The sequence below is a fragment of the Natator depressus genome, chromosome 2 (genome assembly GCF_965152275.1).
Source record: "Natator depressus isolate rNatDep1 chromosome 2, rNatDep2.hap1, whole genome shotgun sequence".
NCBI lineage: Eukaryota > Metazoa > Chordata > Testudines > Cheloniidae > Natator > Natator depressus.
In genome coordinates, this window is record NC_134235.1 from 126957318 (window position 1) to 126980778 (window position 23461).

Sequence of the window (23461 nt, forward strand, 5' to 3'; positions counted from 1 at the left end):
CTTGTTCATAGCCACGGAATGAGAATCTCTTGTCACCCTGGTTTTGTTTGTTTAAATGTATCCTGTCTTTGCAGTTTTTTTCTCCATTTAGATAAGGATCTGGGACTAGACACCTCTAAATGACAGGCACCTCTAAACATGGTTGTTGTTTCCATAAGTGTTAATGTTGTGTCATGTATTTTTTTTTGTATTCATAGAATATCAGTGTTGGAAGGGTCCTCAGGAGGTCATCTTGTCTAACCCCCTGCTCAAAGCAGGACCAATCCCCAGTTGTTGCCCCAGATCCCTAAATGGCCCGATCAAGGATTGAACACACAACCCTGGGTTTAGCAGACCAATGCTCAAACCACTGAGCTATCCCCTCCCCCTAAGGAAGAGGGTTTTAAGGGGGCACTTGGATTTAAACCAAGGACCATTTGATCTGCAATCAGACACTCTACCACTGAGCTATACCCCCATACCATAAAGAGGTGGTGTCAGCAGTGGCATATGAACCTACGCCTCCATAGGGGTATTGCTTACCTACTAACTACCACCTTGTGGAACTGCATCCTCACTTTGTGGGTACACCCTCCCTGCCCGCCCCATCTCTGGTTGCAGCATTGTGTGTGGTCCTCGGCTTTGGCACTCCCAATGGGCTCTCTCTCTGGCCTGTTATGGCTTTTCTCAGCCTGTGTCTTCCCCCAACTTCCCCTCAGGGTATTCTGTGGCTTGGCCCTGCAGCCAAGTCATGTAAAAGTCTGAGCCTCTTCCAGCATGGTACAAAGAAGTCCAAATAAAGACTCAAACAAGTTTTCAAATTAATAGCCCTCCACACCTCTCAGGCTTCATTATGGTTTACTTACTGTATCTTGCCTGTTAAACCATAGACCAGGGCTTCTCTCAATCAGAGAGACCTGTCTCCTCTGCAGTCTGTCTCCCAACTTAGCTCCTTCAATCTACTTATACAGATTAGTTCTGCCTCCTCTGTCCATAAGGCATTTAGGCACTTTCCACCCCTGCCCCAGATGCAGAGCATTACTACTTGGTTCTGTCCCTTGTCTTGTTGGTGATAGGACTTAAGCCCCATCACATACTCCCCTCTCAAACAAGTACCAGTCAGGGTACTCTTTCAGAGTTACTGTATTGTGCCCTACAGTTATTTCAGCTCTTTTTCTAAGTCATGCACACAAGTGAACAAACTGTTTTTTCTCAATTAGCAGGTATTCAAACATTCTTTCCAATATTGTGTATCTTGCATGTGTATTTGCAAAGCCTCCTCTGCAGCAGCTAACCTATCCCGAAGTCCCAGGATCATGTACTCTCTGCTGTTGGTCCTGCCTCCTGCAATTGCTTTTGGGGTGACAGGTCAGCGTCCACAATCAAGGCAGCTTCTCTCATCTCCTCATTCAGGATGTCCGCCTCCCACAAATTTGCCTTAGAAGCTTCTTCTCCTGCAAGGACATGTTGTGGACTTCTAGAGACTGAGGTCAGATTATCACATGGTTTCCTGATTTGCAATGCAGCTAGCAGCTGTTCAAGTTGCTGACAACAGTTCTTCTCATGTGCCAGATCTTGTCTTGTCTGAACAAATTCTTGCTCTTGCTTTGCTGCCTCTTCTTTTATTTTCTGTCATGAAGCTTTCACCTCCTCCAGCTCCCAGCTTGCTTTGTGTAACTGTGTCTCTGGGGCTTGTAACTGACTTGACATCTTCTCTTTGACTCTCTTGACTAGCTCCACCCAGTCCTTTGACTCCTCACTCATCCTCGCTGCTGCATCATGCAGCCCAACACCCTTGTTGAGGTGAGGATTATTTTACAGCCATCTGGTCTGACCTATAATTAGAGAGACCTGTCTCCTCTGCTGTCTCTCCCCCAAATTAGCGCCTTCAGTCTACTTATAAGGCTTAGCTATGCCTCCTCTGTCCAGGAGGCAGTTAGTTACTCCCGCCCCCAAACCTCCAGTGCAGAGCATGAATAATTAGGTCCTTTCCCTTGCCTTGCAGGTGAATTAATGGAGATAATAGTGAAGAAGAGAAAGAGGACCCCTGAATAACATTATCATATATAATATGTCTTGGGCCCTTTTTAAACCTTGCATACAACAGAGAGATTTTCAAAGGTACAAAGGGCAGTTACACACCCAGCTGTTTTTGACTTTCAGTAGGAGCTAGGAGACATATTTTAAAGGTATTTATCTACCTAATGATTTGGGTGCCTGAAGATAGGCACCTAATGGGATTTCAAATATGCGTGGGTGCAGTAGTCCCATGGGAGTTCCACTAGATACCTATCTTAGGTTCTTTAGGCACCTAAGAACCTTTAACAGTCTGGCCCTGGATGCTACCTCACCGCTGTGCCATTGAAAATATTCACCCCACTTTCTCATATTTAGTGTGCTTTTCTATACCTCTTAGTCAACTTACCTTCTGAGACCCAGATACTACAAGAGGATCCATGCAGATAAATCAATTGAGGGGTTCTCCAGTGTTTATCCTACTATGGTACTGGAATATAAGCAGTTTAAAGGGAAACAGCAACAATAAAACACCATACACGTAGGTTGTTATATGTAGAAAGTTATATATTCAGGCCACACAAAGTTTTTTATGGCAAAAAGCTTCTCAGAATTGACATACATAACTTTGTGCTTGGAATATATATTTCTGGATCACTTATTCCGTCTGGAAATCTTTGTGCGCACTGCATCAGGTGTTCTGTGGCACCAGGTCCTTGTACTGGCAAAGGGGAGCTTCCATCCTGATCACTATAATTTCTTTACAGTTTTCAAAACAATGTCTGTTGAACTTGTTTATCGAATGTGATCCAGGTAGAGGCAGAAAGAAATAAACATGGAGGAGAACAAGTGTATCTTGACAGCAAAGTCCTTTAAAAAGGTCTATTCTATACATATTTTGGCAATTTGGTGGTAGGAATATAAATCATATGTATAAAGTAAGAAAAACGGGGAGCCTCTGAAGGCTGTGAATTTTTACAGTGTGTCAGCATGTAGTTAAATCAGCTGCTTCCCTTAACTGTGGTTGTTGTAGAGTGTGATGCTGCATAATGAGAATGTGATGCTGCCACAGCTGCAGTCCTCCCTGTAGCTGCTATGAGTCACTCTGTTCAGTATCCTGAAAATCATTCCAGGGAACAGTGCAAACATGCTTTCCATAAACAGTGCTGCCCCATTAAAAACATTGGAATCTGTTTTCTCTTCAGTGTGTATTAATTGGTGATATATATGAATAAAGAGTGATAATAATAATGTTGAATCAAGAACAAATAAGTATATGTACTAGATCAACTCTGAGGAGGAATTTGATTTATTTACTCTTCCTCTGATAGTAAGTATCGCTGGAATTTCATAATTGTTTACTGTGACTCTAATGTTACCTTCCAGAAATCATTTAAATAGTGTTTAAGCTCATGTGTTGGAAAATCTTTTAGAAGTGTATTCCACACCCTGCCCTCTGTGTACACCTCAAACAACTACCAGGAAGGAATAAGTCCAGGAGTAAGAGGCTACCATTGTTATCCTTAAACAAAGTAAATTAGATCTTTTTACAGGGGAGAAGGCAACACACCGCATTTATTGAGAATACAGTCACACACACACACCATGCACACAGTCCCGCCAGTCGATGTTTATAGTTACCAGTCCAGAGTCTGGATCAATCTAGTGGCCAGCCAGATTGGTCACAGAGGGGAGCTGGGCTCTGTCGGTTGTGATCCGATACTCCTGGAGTAGTGGCAAGACGAACCCAAAGTCCCATGGCAAAGCACCCTGTTCTTATAGTCTTTTTTCTCTGTTGAAGTCTATGGATTTTCCTGTGTCAGTTTATGACCAATTACTCCTTAATTGGTGTTCTCTTTTAATGTTAACATTCCAAAACACCTCCGAGAGGGTCATCCTGTCCCGGATTTGATTTAATCAATCGCTTTAGGGGTGCCAGCCTCCACCTCAGCGTCGTCAATCTGCCCTTCCTCAATCATGGATGCGTGTTGATGATTCTCTGGCATCGATAAGTCTCGTAAAGTATCTTCACTCCTCCTTTCTTGACCATCTGGTTAACAATGGCCTTCACACCTTATCTTTTCCAGATACATACATTCCTCATTCACACAAACAGTCTTTTACAGAGACCTTTGAGAATACAAACAGCAGTATTTTTTTATCGAGCGAGAAAACATTACATTAAACCTTGCTAAATGTTATAACCAAAACAATTCACACTGAGGCCCAGGCCATCAACGTTCCTCTAATCTACTTAACATAGACACAATACAGAATCCTGTCTCATACTAGCTAAACCTTACAACAAAACTAAAAGGGCCTAATTTGTAATACATATGGGAGACAGGATCCCATAGTCCCAGAGGGTCATTCCTTTCTCCTTATTCAAAAAGGGTGTCTGGCAGGATGGAATCAAATCATACATTAATTCTCATAGTACAATTACAAAATCCTGCTCCTACACCATGTGTATTCAATCTTTGGATCTGCTGATATTGTCAGCCATGAGGAGCCCATTAGTAATGATTTTTTGGTGATTGCTGTGTGTTGTGTAAACTTGTCCATTATGGACTGGACTGAGACCACAGACCCTCTTCCCGTATAGTTGGCCATCCACTAGACATCGGGTGTGAATGACTTGTGTTCTCTTCTGACCTGGACTAAATTTCAATCTGTGGCCTAGAGAAGAAAGGCTCCAGTACTCCATTACCAGTTCCCTGAGTCTTCTAGTCTCTCACAAACTACTGCCTCAAAGATGTATGAAACAAAGAAACCCATATTCTGTTGCATGTATTTAATTTATGGAGAAATGGAGTTTTCTCCTGCGACATTGATGGGTTTTTTATTTATTGTTGACACATGGATCAGAAATTCACAGAAGAGTGGAGGAGTTTTATAGAAAGTAGGAGTGGGGATAGAGAGGAATCAACAGCATTCTGGAGATACTACATTTTCCTTTCTTTTGTGAGGAATTTCACCTTTCTGAGAGAGTTCAAGTGTCTTGGGTTATCATTCTTGATTTCCAAGAATAAAAGTAAATGAAAGATGAATGAATTTTGCTGTATTTCTTCCATAATAAAATCTTTTAATTAGTTAGAAATAACTTATCCCTTTGTGGCAATGACCCCTTCTCAGTGAGCTTCTTTTATTCTATTACTTAACCATGTAAGTAATATGATTCATATCTCTCCCATATGAAAACTCTTCAAAGGGGACTATGTCAGTTTTGATATTAGTTATTCAAAACTGTACTTATTTGTAGACTGTAAAAATCAGTTTTTAGGATCACATTCTATGTGTTTTGAGCTGTAATTCTGGCACATGAAATGAATAATCTGAGGGCTGGGCCACATTGGGAACATACATCAGAATAGCTATGTCTCTCAGAGGTGTGAAAAATCCTCACCCCTGAAAGATGTAGCTATGCCAACCTAACCTCCTGTGTAGACAGTACTAGGTTGAAGGAAGAATTCTTGGGGAGGTGGATTACCTGCTCTTAATGTAGGTAGTGTCTACACTAAATAGCTACAGCAGTGCAGCTGCAGCACTGCTACCGTAGCAGTTTAAGTGTAGACATACGCTCAGTCTTTGCGCTTTAAGCAAAGCTCTTAATTCCTGCAAGATGTTCCATGTGAGCAGACTGTTGTGGGCCTGAGACCACCCTGCTTCCTGTGAAGGGCTTCTCTTGACAGTTCAAGAGACAGGAGGGGGCAGGGTACGTTCACTGGAGGCTCCTCTTCTGGTGTTTTCTTCTCTTGCCAGTCCAAGGGACCCTGAAACTGTGGAATTCTGCAACAACAGCAAGGCCTTATGGGGAAGGACAGAAGTCTCCAAAGAATGAGTTGGGGACCGTGTTTGAATATCTTTCCTCATCATGGAATAAGAACATAAAAACATAAGAATGACCATACTGGATCAGACCAATGGTCCATCCAGCCAGTATCTTGTCTTCCAACAGTGGTCAGTGCCAGATGCTTCAGACAGAATTAACAGAACGTAAGAACAGCCATACTGGGTCAGACCAGTATCCTGTCTTTTGACAGTGGCCAATGCCAGGTACCTAGAGGGAATGAACAGAACAGGTAATCATCAAGTGATCCAATCCCTTCGCCCATTCCCAGCTTCCGGCAAACAGAGGCTAGGGACACCATCCCTGCCCATCCTGGGAACAGGGCAATTCTCAAGTAATCCATCCCATCTCATCCAGTCCTAGCTTCTGACAGTTGGAGGTTTAAGGACACCATGAAGTTGCATCCCTGACCATCTTGGTTACTACCCATTAATGGACTTATCGTCCATGAATTTATCTAATCCTTTATTGAAACCAGTTGTGATGCTGCGCATTAGAAACATGACCATTTGTATCATTAAGAAAAGGAGTACTTCTGGCACCTTAGAGACTAACAAATTTATTTGAGCATAAGCTTTCGTGAGCTACAGCTCACTTCATTGGATGCATTCAGTGGAAAATACAGTGGGGAGATTTATATACATAGAGAACATGAAACAATGGGTGTTACCATACACACTGTAACAAGAGAGTGATCACTTAAGGTGAGCTATTTACCAGCAGGAGAGCGGGGGGGAAAAAACCTTTTGTAGTGATAATCAAGGTGGGCCATTTCCAGCAGTTGACAAGAACATCTGAGGAACAGTGCAGGGGGAGTGGGGAATAAACATGGGGAAATAGTTTACTTTGTGTAATGACCCATCCACTCCCAGTCTCTATTCAAGCTTAAGTTAATTGTATCCAGTTTGCAAATTAATTCCAATTTAGCAGTCTCTCGTTGGAGTCTGTTTTTAAAGATTTTTTGTTGAAGAATTGCAACTTTTAGGTCTGTAATCGAGTGACCAAAGAGATTGAAGTGTTCTCCAACTATTTCCCCATGTTTATTCCCCCCCTCCACCCCTCACTGTTCCTCAGACGTTCTTGTCAACTGCTGGAAATGGCCCACCTTGATTATCACTACAAAAGGTTTTTCCCCCCCCCGCTCTCCTGCTGGTAATAGCTCACCTTAAGTGATCACTCTCATTACAGTGTGTGTGGTAACACCCGTTGTTTCATGTTCTCTGTGTATATACATCTCCCCACTGTATTTTCCACTGAATGCATCCGATGAAGCGAGCTGTAGCTCACGAAAGCTTATGCTCAAATAAATTTGTTAGTCTCTAAGGTGCCACAAGTATTCCTTTTCTTTTTGTGACTACAGACTAACAGGGCTGCTACTCTGAAATTTGTATTGTTACCATTGTTACACACTTGCAACAAATCTTGTACAAAGTATGTCATATAAGATGTCAATGGAAATTGGAAAATGAAAATGATTTGCTAAGTATAATTATCCTGTTTATATGCATGTATCATCTTTGTATCTGAAATTATGAATGTTGACTATGTATTTGTATCTAAACTTGTGGTGTATTCCTGGGTGACACCCCCCCAGATAGAATTTACATTAGGGCAAGACAGCTATGTGTTGATGGCCTATCAAGGACACTCCACTGTCACAATACACCATTAAAGAAACTCATCCTATCCAAATAACTCTTCCTGAGGATGCCTCAAATAGCAAGGAACCAACAGCCACCCCCTGTGATTCATCAAAATGTGTAGGGGAATGTGATATGCTTATGTGACCCTGGATTCCATTTTGGTCAGTAACTTTCCACAGACAGGGGCTGTGGACTTTGTTTGGGCCAGTAAATTTACATGCACATGGCAAAGGATATAAAAAGACACCTGAAACATCTCCATGTTATCTCTTTCCTGCTCTGATTCTCTGAACTGTGGATTTACAACTAAAAGGAGCATCTTAAATTATGGACTGAGGACCTTCCAATCTTCTGGAAGTTATCAGAGAGTCCATTCCATCACTGCTGATATAAGGACTTTGCAATAATTTCTATGTATATGATGTATTAACCATTTATAACTCTCTTTAATTATTAAATGTTTCATTCATTTTCTAAGAATTGGCTGACAGTGTGATATTTGGGTAAAATCTGAGCTTCATATTGACAGGGGGATATATGTTTGAGCCTCTGGGATTAGAAAGAACCTCACATATGTGAAATGGATAGATGGGAGTCAAGGGCTGGAATGCCTAAAGGGGACTGTGTTTGGAATCTGGTTAACCAATGTGCTACTGCAGATGCTCTTTTGTTACTGGTTTGGTGAATCTATAGAGTAAACCAGCAGCTTTGGGGATTGTCTGCCCTGTTTTTTGCAGTACACACTGAGTGTGGCATTCTCATTGTGGTCTATCCTAGGCACCCGGTCAAACCAGTTATATTTTTGGCCTTCACAACGTCCCCTGGCAATGAGTTCCACAGGTTGACTGTGCATTGTGTGAAGAAGTACTTCCTTACGTTTGTTTTATACCTGCTGCCTATTAATTTAATTGGGTAACCCCTAGTTCTTTTGTTATATGACAGGGTAAATAGCACTTTCTTATTCACTCCCTTCACACCATTCATAATTTTATAGACATCTATCATATTCCCCCATAGTCTTCTCTTCTCTAAGATGAACAGCCCCAACCTTTTTATTCTCTCCTCATATGGAATCTGTTCCATACCCTAATCTTTTTTATTATCCTTCTTTGTACCTTTTCCAGTTCTAATATATATTTTTGAAAAGGAGTGATCAGAACTGCACCCAGTATTCAAGGTGTGGGCATGCCTTGGATTTATATAGTGGCATTATGATATTTTGTGTGTTATTAGCTGTTATTGCTATTGATATTTTTTTCCTATTGGATGCAATATTAGTGGGTTCTATGAGTGGTGTTTTTTTATTAACACAGGTCTGAAATGCTACATCAGATGAGAGACACATGAAATCTCTCTACCCGCTAACTCCTTTGTGTTTACTTTAGGTTTTGAGCTTTAGTAAAAACTCTAAACTGAAATACTTTTATTCCTTTGTTGTTGTTGTTTGCCTTTGTAAATGGGTGGCATTTGTCCCTTCTTCCCCCTCTAGCAAATAAGAGGGCGAGCCAGATCACAACATTGAATTGCAAAGGAAGGAAACAGGGAACATGTTTATTGTTACAGTATTATTTGTAATATTTTTATAACCATGTTGGGTACTGATGAGTGCTAAAAGATATTGGATCTAAAAACAAATAATAAGGAAAGAGAAGGCAACCAGTAACAATTTATTTTATCTAGCTTTTTAGAATTTACAATTTTACTTTATTTTATTGTGTACTGTCCCAAATTGGAATAGATTTATAGTAAATTTTGGATACAAAACTCAATATACATAACATGCACTTTTTTTCTTTACAATCTAACAACTCAGCCAAAGATTGCTATAGTTTGTGAATCTTCTTTATTTCATCTTGGGTTAGTTTATGGTGGTATGTTGAAACCATGAATGTTTTTGTCATGAAATCAGGTGAAACTCAGTAATTCAAATCCAAACATCAAAGCAAAACTAGATAGTGCAATTCTTATTGGCCAGTGAACCCCATGAGGTTGTATGAATATAGGGAGCAGAATTTGGTCCTATATTTATAATAATGAAATAACTAACCTTCTATATCTTCAATTTTATCCAATTTAGAGTAAGTGACTGGGAAACAAGAAGACTGATTCCTTCTCTGAGCTCAGCCTTTACCTCACATTGTGGTCTGAGACAATTCACTTAACCTTGCCTTAACTCAGTTTACCTATTTGTAAAGTGGAGATAATGCTTTCTGCCTAATAGGGGTGTTGTGAGGGTTGATTAATGTTTGGAAAATTATTTGGAAAATTTTGGATGAAAAGGTACTGTGCATGTACAAAACATGCCTCAACTGAATAACTATCTTGTTATAAGTGGCATAGTTTTCCATTTTTTTTCTTAGAGTGTATGCAAATCTTTAGTTTTTGGGTTACGCACTGTGGGGTTATTGTTATGCAAGGTTTGTGTAGAGGCAGTGTTTCTTGCAGAGGGACCCATGTAAATGGCAGAAGAATTTGGTCTGTGCCTTAGTCTTTGATTACAGTCAATACTTGAGGCAGAGTTGGTCTTTGGGAACAGGGCATTCACACTGATCTCAGATTTCTCAAAGAAATGATTCTTGCGTGATATTTGACCACTTTTTGTACTGATACATTAATTTTAAAAAACAAGTTACATTTAAAATATAGCCACTCCATGAAGTAGAACTGCAAGGCCCTGAAATTCTGCTATTGCTCAGCAGTGGCGTAATGATGGTGTTAGAATGAGACACCAGTGCTGGAAATACTTTTGTAAGCTCTTTGATTCATCAACAGTTAGAATAGCTTGAAAGGTGCCACATTTGAACATACATGATTAGACTCCTGATTATCTGAACCTCTTGACTGTCACCAAATATATATCTGGAAAACTGTGCATTTGAGTAACGAGAACCTAATCCAAAGTCCACTGAAATCAGTGGAATGATCCCATTTATTTCCCAGGGTTTGGATTAGGCTCAGAATCTGTTCATAGGGAGACTCCTCACAACTGATTAATTCCTAGCGGGTTCCAGTGTATTTCATGCTTAGTGTGAATTTTTATTTGCAGTTATTCTATGATAGGATTTTCCATTCTTTTAGCCCACATTTTGTTTGATCTGAGAGATTCTTAATGTATTGGTGATCTGAGAAGACAGCGCATGCATTTAATGGTTTCTACAGGTCATCTCATCTTCACACACTGGCAATATGCATACCATCTGTGTCTTTTCCTTAGGAGTTCAGAAGGAATTTTATGTCACCTTAAATTTCATGTTGAGCTTGCTGTCTTCTCCAATATGCTGATCTAAAAAAGTATGTGGAAGCCTGAGGGATAGGAGGGGAAGAGGAGTGAAGGTGAAGAAAAAAAGGTAAAGAAATGTATTTGATTTGAGTAGAGTAGCCTGATCTATAGACTATAAATAAAAATTCCCTGTTTTCACTTTGCGGGATGACAGGTTCTTGTCCCAAGATCAGGCCCAGTATTATTAAATGTTATTATATATTTGGGAACCCCAATGGGCACAGGTGCAACACTCACACTATAGGAACTCTTTTATACTTACAAATAAATAATTCATTAATACATTTAGCAAAGTCACACACACTCCAACTCAGTAAGGTAGATAGAGATAATACAGAAAGTCCATCTGAGCATCCATACTTATACCATCCCTTTCAGAACAACCTGAAATGTTAGCCATCATCTGCCTCATCACTGTCTCTTTCCTCATCTTCACCAGTGGCCATCATCCTGGCCCCTCCCAAAGGCTACATCTCTCTCTCCTACTGTCCCCAGGCCGGGATGCCACTTTTATAATACATTATGCTGACGTTACCATGTCTAACTCATATTCAATAGGGGTTTCTCCCCTCTTCCTTATTTGTATTTCCTCCCCTTACCAATGTTAAGATGTCCTTCTTCTATAGGTTACTGTATTTGTGATTTTACCCCATTATCATATACGTCACTTCGTTGCCATGGCACTCTTGCGGTTGGATGTTCCATCCAAAACCTTCCAGAAGGTGGTGTCAGTTCATGTTCTGTGGTTGGCTGATGTCATTATGGACAAAATTCCCCCCTACACTCTACTTCCAGTTCCCCAATACTTACGAGTTACCTAAGTTTGTCTATGTCAAAGTTCGTGACCTCAAGCCTCATCTTAACTGCTGAAGCCAGTGTCTTACAGGATACAAGCCTGTTGGTTCCTTGCATTACTGCTGAATATAATAAAGCAGAATATAATGCAAAGCAGAGACTAGAATAGAGGTAATAACCGACTGGGCTACAGTAGATGGGACATAAAGACTGATATTTTCAAAGCTGCCTTCGGATTTGGATGCACTGTTTCAATTAATTGAATAAAATTGGGTATCTGTATTCCCTAGACCAGTGGTTCCCAAGCTTGTTCCTCCACTTGTGCAGGGAAAGCCCCTGGCTGGCCGGGCCAGTTTGTTTACCTGCCGCATCCGCAGGTTCGGCCGATCGTGGCTCCCAGTGGCCGCGGTTCGCTGCCCCAGGCCAATGGGAGCTGCTGGAAGCAGCGCGGGCCGAGGGATGTACTGGCTGCCACTTCCAGCAGCTCCCATTGGCTTGGAACAGCGAACCATGGCCACTGGGAGCCGTGATCATCCGAACCTGCGGACGCGGCAGGTAAACAAACTGGCCCGGCCAGCCAGGGGCTTTCTCTGCACAAGCAGCAGAACAAGTTTGGGAACCACTGCCCTAGACAATTTGGAAAATATCAGCCAGAAATTCATGATGATTTATTTAGCTCAAAAGTTGTGATAAATTTGGAGCTTTTTCCAGGTTGATCTTCCTTATCACTTATTTTGTTCCTTTATAGAATGAATATAAGCATGCTGTTTGCTTTTCTAAATTTCTTTACATATGGGAGAGATATATCTCTATTAAACCATGGGTGATGACTCCCAAATTTCTTTTCTCAGAGACCCTACAAGTCAAAGCCCAAGAGCAAGTCTGAGAAGTGTAGATTAATAATGCCAATGTGTATTACCTTAGACTTAGCCAAATTACAGTTTATCTGCCATCACGCACAGGGTCGGCTCTACCTTTTTTGCCGCCCCAAGCAGCGAAGCAAAAAAAAAAAAAAAGCAGCTGCCGAAGTGCTGCCGAGGAAGGGAAGATGAATAAGCTGCCACCGAAGTGCCCCTGAGGAAGGAAAAAAAAAATTAAAAAAGCCGGAGTGCCGCCCCAAGAACGGCCGAAGTACCACCCCTTCTGATTTGCTGCCCGAGGCACGAGCTGGTGCCTAGAGCTTGCCCTGATCATGCTGTTCAATCCTCTTATGTGTTCCAACTCCATCTGGTGTTTCTCACAAAACACTATGGCTTTTGCTAACTGAAACAACTTAGTATCACCAGGAAATGTCATCAACTTGCTGTCCACTTCCTTCTCCAAATCATTAATAATGATAAAGACACTTGAGACTCCTCACTCAAAACTTACTACAGGTCCATTCCTAGGAGCAGCTCTTCAACTTTAATTTCCTATTGCTTAATTAGTTTCTAAATCATAGAAAGATTTTTGTTCCTTAGTAAAGTACCCAGCCATACAAATAAATAATAATTTACTATAGTTTTTTTTTTGTTGTTGTTTTTTTAAATCCTATTAATGTCCTTTTGGGAAAGACCTAATAATATGATTTAAAAAACACAAGTTAATTATGCCCAACTTTATCTACTTTTCCCCAACTTGAAAAACAACCCCCCAACAAGCCTCTATGAGGTTAAAGGATCGAGATTTTTCCATACAGGAATCACACTGGGTTTGAGCCTATCAAATTATACTTATCCAACTGTTCTGTTATTCCATCTTTAATTGGACTCTCCATCAGTTTACTCAGTAATGGGGTGAGTCTCAGCAGGCTGTAAATCTCAGCAGTTTTATTTAAAAATAGGCACCACATTATTGACTTTCTAGTGTTCAATAGCATTATGAGCATCTTTGTTAGGATGTTGTACTTATATGGGTTACTGTTTCTGCTATCGTGTTTAACACTGTATTGCCTGCTGAACTCTTGGATAAATACTAGCTTAGCCTGGTGATTTTTTTCACACAAATTCTATCCCTGTTCCTCCTATGTGTGGCCTGGTGGATAGGCACTGGACTTAGTCTCAGGATACTTGAGTTCAGCTTGTGTTCTGCTTAGTAACCTTAAGAAAGTCACTTCCTGTACCTCAGATTCTCCACTTGTAAAATTAAGATAATGAAACTGACCCTCTTTATAAAGTGGTTTGAGATCTACAGAGAAATTGCTTCTTAGGAACTAGGTATTATTATTAATAATACTCTAATTTCTCTCCCTGCTTGGTGTTTACAGCCTTCAGATACTTGCTTACCATACTCTCCCCCTGCTCCCTATTAGCAATGTTATGGATATTGTAAATATAGGGAAGGTAAAAGGAGAGAAACATATAAGGACAACACATGTTTTAGTGTATCTTAAGCAGTTATTTTGATTTCAGAATCCACAGCATCATGCCATCAGTTACTTTTAAATATAAGACTCCCTGAATGTAAGTGTTCTTTTGCTGTAGCTAAACAGCTTCAGGTGGACTACTTGTGTGGTGGGGGGAAGAGGGGGAGGGAAATAGACAATCTGATTTCTTCTTACTGAGAGAAAGCATTTGATTAACCCCATATAATGCAAATCACAGTCCTCTATATCAATAGGGGGATTCAGTCTTGAGGGAGGAAAGGTTGTGTTTGAATCACCAGAGGAGAGCTGCTCTGAATGCTAATAATGGATGTTGCATAGGAAATACACTAAATCAGCACATTCAGCTTCCTAGTCATAGTTCTGGGGAGCAAGAGGGTCTTGTGGTTGGAGCCCTGGACTGGGTCTCACCAGAGCTGGATTAAATTCATGGCTCTGCCACGTGCTACTGGTGTGACCTTGGGCAAGTCACTCAGTCACAGTTTCCCTTCATAAAAGGCACATAATGGTTCTTCATTACCTCACAGGGCTAAACTCATCATTAATTTAGGGAGGTGCTCATATACATCAGTGAGGAAAAAGGCCAATCAATCAATAAACTCTTTCCTGGCAGCACTACCCACTTCTAAGGCTGGGTTTGCTGACTGTGTGCCATCCATGGAGCAGACTTATGGCTGCCTGGCATGGCCTCAGACCCCTTGTGAGTGGCTGTCAGGACGAGGACATGGGCAGTCTGACCTAACGGTTAGAGTTAGGAACCAGCACCACAAGCCAAATTTGGAATCAGGGCTCAAGCCAGGGGTCAGAGCCAGAATCGGAAGCCAATAACTGGAGCTAGAGATCTGAACCAGACTTAGAAGCTAAGCAACCAAGTATAGCTGGGGTAGATTGGAGCAGGACCAGGACAGGACAGGAGCAAGACAGGCACAATCACAGCTGCAGGAATAAGTGGTAAGCAATTAGTAACCAGGCTGCTGAGCTTACATGCAGACCTGTTGGTTGCTTGCAGCCTGTCAGGCAGGCCAGCCGGTCATTCAGGTGATTCGACCACAATCCAGTTGGGGTCATTAACCTTCCTTTGAAGCTAACTCCAGGCTCAGTTGAGGAAACTTAACCTTATGGCTCCTGCCAGCAGCTTCTCCACCAGTGGGTGCTCAGTGTCCTGGGATTTGCTGGTGCAAGGTAAAAGAAGACCACCTTGCATATACATTTTTGGTCTCTCGGTATTTTAAATTAAAATCATTTTTACACAGTAAGAAACAGATTCCCTTCCCTCTCTCTCAAAACCCCTTCAGTGCTGCAGAGCTTGTATCCAGTTGCAATTAGGAAGGTAAAAACCTTTATGTCATCTAATAAGCAAGCAAAGGGCAGGGGAGGGGTGAGCTATTGCAAGAGTCTTTAATGAGAAAATGATCTTCAATCATCTGATGATCATGGGAGAAAAGCAGCAATCTATGCCACTTTGATGTCCTGGAAAGGTAATTTACTGTATTTTATTTTCTTGCTGTGAAACTGAATAGTCTGCATGCCATGCCCACACAGCAATTTGAAGCATATGGAGCCTACCATAGTCAGAGAAGTCTTTCTTTCTGAGTGCTCATCCCAAATGGAATGAATGAAGAACATATGTTTTGTAGTGCTAACATGAAGTTCCCCATAGGGGTTGGTGGATATGGTTTAGAGAGAGGATTACTGCAAGGGTACATTTTTGTAAGCACTTTTTTCTACAGAGAATCACTTATTCTGGCACCTCAGGCTTATTTGTTAAAGAAATAAAAAAGTTCTAAACACTGAAATGGGTGAACTTAAGACAAAGCTGGATTTCTTCCTAAGTACTGGGGAGTAGACTTCCCTCTATAACCTTTGATACTAAAATACTGTGCCAGAAGTCCTTTAGCAGACAAGAGACCCATTGAAGTGACTTGTGTGCATACAACCTGGGCCTCTAGTGCCTTGACAAAAAAGTCTAATTTACACTTAGAATGGAATTGTGCTTGTTTTAGTCACAGATGCTGGCCCATTGCAGTCAATGGGCTGGTTTCCTGCTGCCTTGCATCTGATGGACCCATTTACCCTTGCACAAAATGGATATGAAATGCTGACAAATCACATTGGAAGTGTCCTAGCGCTTGCCTGCATGGAGACAGTGCATAGCGAGCTAGGCAAATCTCCATGTAGACAAACCCTTAGAAGCATTTTGTACTCTCTTTGAATAGGTTTAAATGACTGGAGCCAGAGATCAGAGCCAGACTTAGAAACGGGGCAACCAAGTACAGCTGGGGTAGAGTGAAGCAAAACCTGAACAGGGCAGGAGCAAGACAGACACCATCACAACTGCAGGAATAAGTGCTGAGCAGCTAGCAATAAGGCTGCTGAGCTTACATGTAGATCTGTTTCAACCTTCCATTACCTTGTGTGTGAGAGAACATTAAACCACGGGTACCTTTTGTTTCATTTTGGTCTCCCACCTGCCCCATGGTGAGTTGCCTTCTTTTGCCTTTTCCAACTCACCCTTCTGTGGTGTGGACACTGCGATCTTTGCCTTTCTACACTGAAACAAAGGTGGGTGCCTTGACTTCCCAGTCTCCTTTACCTGACAGCCTCATCCATAAGGACCCTATCCGTGTCTCTGTCTCTCTTGTGAGACTGAAGTCCTGAGACAGGCTTTCCAAACAGATAACAGGTTCCTTAGTAAAACAAGTTTTATTTTAAGATTAAAAGCACAGAGGAAAAAATGGATAAAAGAAAAATAAAGGCATCTCTTTTTATGACTAAGAGCTGGTCTACACTGGGCACTTACATCTGCATAGTTTTGTGTATCAGAGGTGTGAAAAATCCACACCCAGGAGAGATGGAGCTATGCCAACCTAACCCCCCAGTGTAGAAAGAACTAGGTCGAAGGAAGTATTCTTCCACCCACCTAGCTTCTGCTTCTCGAGGAGATGGATTAACTACCCTGATGGGAGAACCCTTCCCGTTGGCATAGGTAATGTTAACAGTGAAGCGCTAGAGCAGTTTGTGTAGACATACCCTAAGTTTATGCTTCACTACAACTAAACTGGATTGGCTGTTTCATCTTAAACTACAGAAGAAGAAAATAAACTTATTTATTTCACATACCCTTAGGCCTAGTCTATGCACAGATTTTTGTATTGATATAACTAGGTTAAGGCTGTGGTTTCTTACCAATATAGTTATGCTGGGTATAACCCTTAGTGTACACACAGTTAGCCCTGGTCTACACTTGGGGTGGGGTCGACCTTAGATATGCAACTTCAGCTACGTGAATGGCGTAGATAAAGTCGGCATATCTTAGGTCGACTTACCTGTCCATGAGAACGACAGCAAGTTAACTGCGGCCGCTCTCCTGTCGACTCCGCTTTCTCCTCTTGCGAGCTGGAGTTCCGGAGTCGATGGGGGGGTACGTTTGGGGATCGATTTATCGTGTCTAGATGAGACATGATAAATCGATCCCCAATAGATCGATCACTACCTGCCGATCCAGCAGGTAGTGAAGACCTGCCCTTATACTACTATAAACTTCTGGTATAACTTATTTCCTTCCTTCCTGGGTATAAGTGATATCAGAATAAGTACTTTTGTAATGGTGTAATTGCATCCACACTAAGGGGGGTTGTATCACTTTATACCAGTATGGTTAAAGCAATATGACTTGTATGTAAACCAGCCCTTAGTCCAGTGGTTCTCAAACTTTTGTAGGTGACTCCTTTCACATAGCAAGCCTCTGTGTGCAATCGCCCCTTATAAATTAAAAAACACTTTTTTACATATTTAACACCATTATAAATGCTGGAGGGAAAGGGGTGGAGGCTGAGAGGTCACGACCCCCATGTAATAACCTTGTGACCCCCTGAGGGTTCCCGACCCCCTGTTTGAGGACCCCTGCCTTAGTCAGACTGACAGCCTGCAGAGAGCTGTTCCTGACTGACTCTTTTGTTCCACCCAGACCTTTAAAAAAGGGCTCATCTTTTCTGCTTTCCTTCGAATTTTTGGTCAGAAGTATTAACAAACCTACAATGAACGTTGTGTGCTTAAGAGGTATTCCTGAAGAGAAATCCCTTCCCACTGCCCTGAGTTACAATCTCTGTAGGTATATTCTTTGTCTCATACCTATCTCCAGGAAGCTGAGTACCTCAGTCTCAAACTAGTCCAGCTAATGTTTAGCAGTTCTGACTTTGGACATGGCCTTGGTATGTTTTATAACAACTCATATTCAGAATCCTGATTGCTGCATCTCTGGGGGTGGCTGATTGGTAGTCATTTCCTTCCCTGTTTAGTAGGGGTCGGCGGTCTGTGACAGACTTTGCCCTTGGAGTTATAAAATACACTTGAGACATAAAGCTTATAAACTATACTTCTGTTGCATATTCAAACAATAAATAATGGTTTATTCTGTTTGCCATAATGTGCACAATTTAAGATTAAAATAATGCTATCACTGAATAATACTAAGAAAAATCTGGTTCAGGTTAGTCATTCCCAGTTATGACACTGATATTAATTGATAAAGCATTCCATTGTTCTCTTGTACCATGAATGAGGTTGCTGTTTTCATTTTCCTGTGTGTCAATTTATATTTCATTGAAATAATTTGATTATAGGGCAAAATTGTTCCAGGTTCTGGTTAGTATTGCAGAATTTGCACCATCTTATATGGTGCTTCTGGATTTTCAAGAGCAGAGGAATTGTACCACTTCAGACTGAATGACACGTTCTGTGTGGGGTCAACTCCATTTTCCAGCATAAAGAGGGATGGGACAGATTCATGGCACCTCTACCTCCAGACCTTCAGTGGAGTCCAGTACTGGCAGAAGTTTATGACACCACACTGCTGCTGGCACTTGCCCACCTTGTACAGCCCACCGAGTGGCCTCTCATACTTTTGCTGGTACTCTACGGTGCCTATATCTTTATTAGGGTGTCATTCTAAAGTGAATGGAATAATGCTTGTAATTGAATGGCTTTGGTGGAGTAAAATGCATGTTATCAAAACCTTGCTCAGTGGATTATCATTGTTTTTAATTATCCTGTTTAATCTTCTCTTTCACGTCAGATGACTTGTCAGAACTCGATGGGAGATTGTACATGCATTTCCATTGCTGGAAAACATTTAGTAGCAGTATCAGTCCTTGTTGTGATGAAGTAGATTGGTGGTGCGTGATGATGGATTTTTCCATTGTGCCGGTGTAAAAATTTCCTTGCTTTATCTTTGAGTCTTGCTCTTCCATATTGTAATTGCCTTTGTTTTCACTTGTAGACAGTAGGTTTTGATTTTGGTGTCTGTGTTACAGCCTGTAATGTTGCATTTTCATTTCTCATGATGCTTTATTATTCTTGCATATAACTCTTTGTGGCTTTGCCAAAATCGTTGACACTGTAGTCCTTGCATGGTATCATGTATCTATCGTTATCCAGATATGGTAGTAAGGTGTTGCCATCTCCTATACTGAGGGTGTTTGTTGATCTTTGCCCTTGGTCATGGATGTCTGATTGTGCCAACTACTGGAATAAGACCAGAGTACAACTCTGCATATTGAATATAACTAGGGCCTTACCTAATTCTCAGTCAATTTCACGGTCATAGGATTTTAAAAATTGGAAATTTAATTATTTCAGATATTTAAATTGGAAACTTCACGGTCTTCTAATTGTAGCGGTCCTGACCCAAAAAAGGAGTTGTAGGGGGTTGCGGTACTTCTACCCTTGCTTCTTGTGCTGCTGCTGCCATTCAAGTTGGTTGGCCAGAGAGTAGTGACTGCTGTGCTGGGAGCCTAGCTCTTAAGGAAGAGCCACCATCAGCAGCAGCGCGGAAGGAAGGATGGCATGGTATGGTTTGCCACCCTTACTTCTACACTGCTGCTGGCGGGGTGCTGCCTTCAGAGCTGGGTGCCCAAAGCAAAAACGTTTCTCACCAGCAGTTCTGATTGTAAACTCTTTGGGGCAAGGCCTGTTCTTTATTTTATGTTTGTACAATGCCTGGCATAGTAAAACTCTGATTCTGATTGGGGAGGTGTGGGTGGTACTGCAGTACAAATAATTATAATACTAATTGTGGGAAATAATCAAAAAGACGGTTACAGGACAAGAAAACTGTTAACTTAAAAAAAAAAAAGACTGAAGGAAAACGTTTCATCACTGCATCTGAGGATGGGCTGAGGTTTTCCAGACTGAAACTCTAAGGAAGAGAATTTTCAGACCATGACAGCCATCCATCTGAGGACTGGATTTTCAGAGGTGGGCTCTATTTGTATACTCAAATGTCATTTGCTTAGAGAAAAACAGGACTTTGTGCTCACACACCACCGGTTAGGTGCATAACCAGCCAATGTGCGTGCAAATAACTTGTTTGTAGGTGCAGTCAGAAATATTTGCATACGTGATTTTTTCTCAGAGCAGGGATAAAAGATGTAGTGGTAGAAGAACCCAGTGCCCTGGGTTGAAATATTGAAATATTTTTTAAATTGTTAGACTTTTTCACTACAATCACAAACTACCTTATCTGAAAACTATTAAACTACTATAGGTAAGAGATCCATATTTTTCACTTCTTACTTAAATAAAGATCTGTATGTGATAAGTCATCATGTTCTTTGCAGAGTGTGTTTCACTTTTCTGAGTACTTGCTGAAAGCATATATGTAGTCTCAGTGTAATGACTGTGCATAGCCTTCAGTGACACTGCGATAAAGCTGGGAAGTATACATGCTAAAATCATGAAAAAATCAATAAAGGGAGATTAAAGCAGACAGATGTTTACATTTACTTTATTTTGATATTATCACTATTTTCTCTTGAGGGTCCACTTGGGACTTAACAGCAATGAATATGTGTTTGAAGTCATTTCAGCAGGGCCTGCTAGGGCCACTGGAGTTAAGGACCTGCCAATATTTCTACCATCACTGCCTATTTTGCAAGGCTTAGACCCCAGAGATAAAAAATACCTCATAGCTAGATTTGGCAGGTAAGGTGTCTGACTAACACCTGTTAATGAGATTCATTAGTAGTTGTTATGGAAATAAAATACAAGATTCATTTGTGTCCCATGGTTTATATGTCTAGGTTTGTATGTGGCCCCATCAGTACATGGGCATGTTATAAAAATTACTTAATCCTCACAATGACTCTCTGAGATGTAGAGAAAGGATGGTCCAGTGGTTAGGGCACTTGCGAGAAATCCAGGTTCAACTCCCTGCTCTGCCACGTACTTCCTGTGTGACCCTGGCCAAGTACTTAGGATGGGATCCAAGAAGGGACTTAGGTGTTGCAATTCTGAGTATAATGGCACCTGGCCTATAGGTACCCAGAAAACCACAAGACCAACACTGTGATCCACAGGCCTTGAGTTAGGTGCCCAGGCTCCTGTACAGTGAATGGGGAGAGAGACATCTTAGAGTGTGATCCACAAAACCAGCATGCTAGGTCAGGACCTGTCTTAGCTAGCCAATGAGAGATGCTGACCACAGGGGTGTATGCTAACCCCACCCCTCTCATGGAGTTTGGCATCTAGCTCTGCAAATGATCCACAGACCAGGGGAAGATAGGCATTTGGCCACCTAAATTGCAGGTGGGGCCCAAAACAAAATGGCCAGAGGAGTAGGAAAGAGTGCCTTCCCATAACTTTTAGGCTACCCCCTCCTGAGGGTAAGACAGGATTTGAATAGGGAACTCCCACCTCTCAGGTGAGTGCTTTTGTGATAATTGGGCCTGCAAATGTACTCAAATTGTGAGCTCAATTGTAAAAAGTACATGAAAGTTCATAAAATGTCACAATAACCTATACTAACAAATGTGGTTGGGACAAAGTATAACAGGGAGACAAAGTGAATTAGTCCAAAGAAAAAGGCTTACTGCTACCTGGTAAACAAGAGAAGTGTGGAACTAGAAATCAGTGAACCAAAATTGGTGTGTCAGAAGCTAGGTCTAATTGGCAGACAAAATAACGATGTGTTGGGTTATTCCACCCACTGTTCCCTTTGTGAGTCATTTAAAGAAAGAGACTTTAGGGAGAAAAATTGGCTACCGGAGTGAGTATCACTATCATGGCTGCCACCTCCACCATCTCCTGGGACCACAGGCCTTCGTCAGCCTGATCCTGAGAGATGTCCTGGCCCAGCTGGGCCAGCACGACAGACTCCGATGACATTACCAGCTCTAACTGAATCCCAAACATCACCTGGGATCAGACTTTAATGACAACAGCTCAACAACAGCTCCAGCCCATCTCAACTAACTTCTTCTTGTTAGCCCAACAGGACAGTTATTACCATTTCTGATACCATGGAATAGATGGTCAAACAAGAGGGAACACGGGGTTCCTTCTAAAAACTCTCTGGCTGAATGGAAAAGAAACTAGGGATGTTGGTAAAATGAAAGCCTCACTTAATGGTCTACATTTCAAAGGCTTTAAGTGTTTTTCCTTCTTTTCTTTATCTTTAATAAAAGGTTAAAATAATTTTCAAAGATGTGTCTGCCATCACACTAAACAGGCTGAGATCTCTGTGTACCAAACCCCTGACCTTGTCTAACACTATTTAATGGTGGACAGCGACTGGTTATGTTAACACCTTTGGCCCCTTTATTACATCAGAATTAATACAACTGTACCCTGATCACTAGACTATATAATATTCTAATGTGGCTTTCCCTCAGTCTTGCCTGTTGAAGATGTTCTGCTTCAATTAAACAATTGAATAATTAAATATTAATTGGGGGTCTGCAAGTTAGAGTGGTTCTATAGTCTAGTGGATAGAGCACTTACTTGAGAGGTGCGGAGCCTTGTTCAAATCCTTTTGCTCCCTAGGAAATGTGGCGACTTGAACTTTGGTCTCCCAAATCCTAGGTGTATGCAATGCAGTAGGCTAAAGGTTATAGGGAAAGTCCTCACCCATGGCTGTTTTTTGTGAACATGCCTTAGGTTCCTGATCCAGTAGGCAGTCTCTGAGCATGCCTATCAGCTTGGGCCCAGCACACAACTTAGGTGGCCGCTCACCTATCTTCTGTGGTTTGTGAATCACTCTGGGGCTTAGGCTGCAGTGTGCATGCACAGAAGAAAAATTTGTAGTTGCCAAGTGAGTTTAGTTACCTACAGGGTTAGGCAACAGTCGAGTGGCAGTTTTGTGGATCACATTGGTGCCTAAAAACGGGACTTAGCTACCTAAGAACCATAATGAATCTCACCTTTCTGTGCCTCAGTTCTCCATCTGGAAAATGGGGATAATAGAGCTTCACTACCCCACAGGGGTATTGTGAAGATAAATACATTAAGGATTTTGAGGTGCTCAGATATTACAGTAACATGAGGCCATTTAAGTATCTAAGACAGGTAGGGAAGTATTATTGTCCCCAATTTACAGATGGGGAAAATTGACATCTTTGCCTCAGTTCACATAGGAAGGCTGTAAAAGAGTGGAATTGAACCTGGATCTCCTGCATCCAAGCAGTGCCTTTACCCCATGGCCATATGTCCCTCCTTATATCGGAGGGTGCGGGGGGGTGGGGTGGGGAGTAAAAAATTAT

General features: G+C 41.5%; 1 protein-coding gene and 1 non-coding gene across 4 annotated transcripts in view; one reads left to right on the plus strand and one right to left on the minus strand.

The window, feature by feature from the left end:
* CDH12 (cadherin 12) overlaps positions 1–23461 on the plus strand; it is an 822829-nt gene that overhangs the window by 166511 nt on the left and 632857 nt on the right. The window lies entirely within an intron of this gene.
* Positions 386–457, minus strand: TRNAC-GCA (transfer RNA cysteine (anticodon GCA)). The gene has a single exon. It is a non-coding gene; the product is annotated as a tRNA-Cys (tRNA).